Genomic DNA, 1,647 nt, shown 5'->3' with positions numbered 1-1,647 from the left:
AGGTCCCATGGTTTCCCTTATTTGCAATAAAAAAGTATGTCTAAGGCAAGCAGAAAAAGTCAAAAGCTATGTACATATGACCATATAAGATGATGTTAAGGGAAATGAACCCCAAGACAGGGAACAAAGGATCTTTTCTTTCTTGCTATTGTTTTTAATGTATTTAAAATGTACTGTGGTTTTTTTTTTTTTTGTTTCTTTGGTATGTTCCTCCCCCATGGTATAATCCCTGTTTTCACTGTATTTGATTCCAGTGACCTGCATCTTGTATATACACTTTTCTGATCTGGGGAGGGGAAGGAAAAATAATGCTTAAATAAGGATACAGGTTGACCCATTGTAGCAATGAGATGTATAAGACACTATATTGAAAATGAACTTTACAACTTCACCCAGCGGGGAGCCATGGGGGGCGGGCGGGGAGTAATTGTGGAGGTGGGAAGGAACAGATGGTAGAGGACAAACAAAGAAGGAGTCAACACTGCTTGATAGGAAATGTACTCATTACCTTACTCATGTAACTGTAACCCCTCTGTAGTATTTTTACAATAAAATATGTATTTAAAGAAAACTACCTTAATAGACTTCAAGACTAGTATAAGAGACATTCCTTCTAAATTGTTTTTCTCCTAATTAGATCATAAGATGTCTTTTTAGCACGGAGTCCCTTCTAAACTGTCATTTCACTCCAACTTTGGATAAGAACTACTGGGACATCACATCCAGGCAACAAAAAAGGCCTCTAGGGACAAAGCTTATTCCAGTGATGAAGAACCATTCAGATTCTAATAGTATGGAAATAAGCATTGAGACAGGGGATGTTGTCAGATTCCAAATGGAGTCATTTCTGTCATACATTTCAAAAGTAATTCAGCCAAGAGATTGTAAAGAAATGGTTGATAAGCATGGTTTTCTGAAGCTAAAGCTTGTCGACCTTTCAACTAGCCAAAAATCAGAACTTTAGCTTTTTCTATCACCCACTATTTTGATGAGTATCAGAAACCCAGATACCCCCACCTAGGTATGGATACACTCAGCTTCTTACGGACAGGATGGTGGTCCTACCTCTGTTAATATGCCTAAAGATTGCATAAGGCATAAGGACAGAAATGGATAATACAAATTTTCCCATTTGATTTATAAAATCCTGTCACTTCAGGCAATTTGAAGGCAAGTTTTACGTTCTAGAATTAGGAAGTATTTCCATGAGAAGGCTTTGATTTTGAAAAATGGAAAAGAAACCACAAAGAACATTTTCCACCTGTTTTCTTCAGGCAAAATTATATTGCATAGTCAATATATCAGACTGGTATACTTTCAAGTTCTTTAAAGTAAAAATAAGAAACCTTACATCTTTTCAGACAGAGGATGAGGAGGACTGCAACCCACAACTTCATCTTGGGAGTAACAGAGATTAGAAGAGTAATTGTCCATGAAAAGTTCGTTGTTGTTGTTTAGTTTTGGGTCTTAAACTCAAGGCCTAGGCATTGTTCCTGAGCCTATTTGTCCAAGGCTAGCACCCATGAGCATATTTTAATGCTAGTGTCAGGGCCCTGATTCAGTACTAATAAAATTCTGAATTACAAAATGAGGACACCTGGATACAAGTGCCTGAAAATCTTGATTCAGTAATTCTCCTGTTGGGTC

This window comes from Dipodomys spectabilis, unplaced genomic scaffold (assembly GCF_019054845.1).
Source record: "Dipodomys spectabilis isolate Male_0828 unplaced genomic scaffold, ASM1905484v1 ptg000239l, whole genome shotgun sequence".
In the NCBI taxonomy this organism is placed as follows: Eukaryota; Metazoa; Chordata; class Mammalia; order Rodentia; family Heteromyidae; genus Dipodomys; species Dipodomys spectabilis.
The sequence above is the reverse complement of the archived record's forward strand: the minus strand, read 5'-3'. Positions refer to the sequence as shown.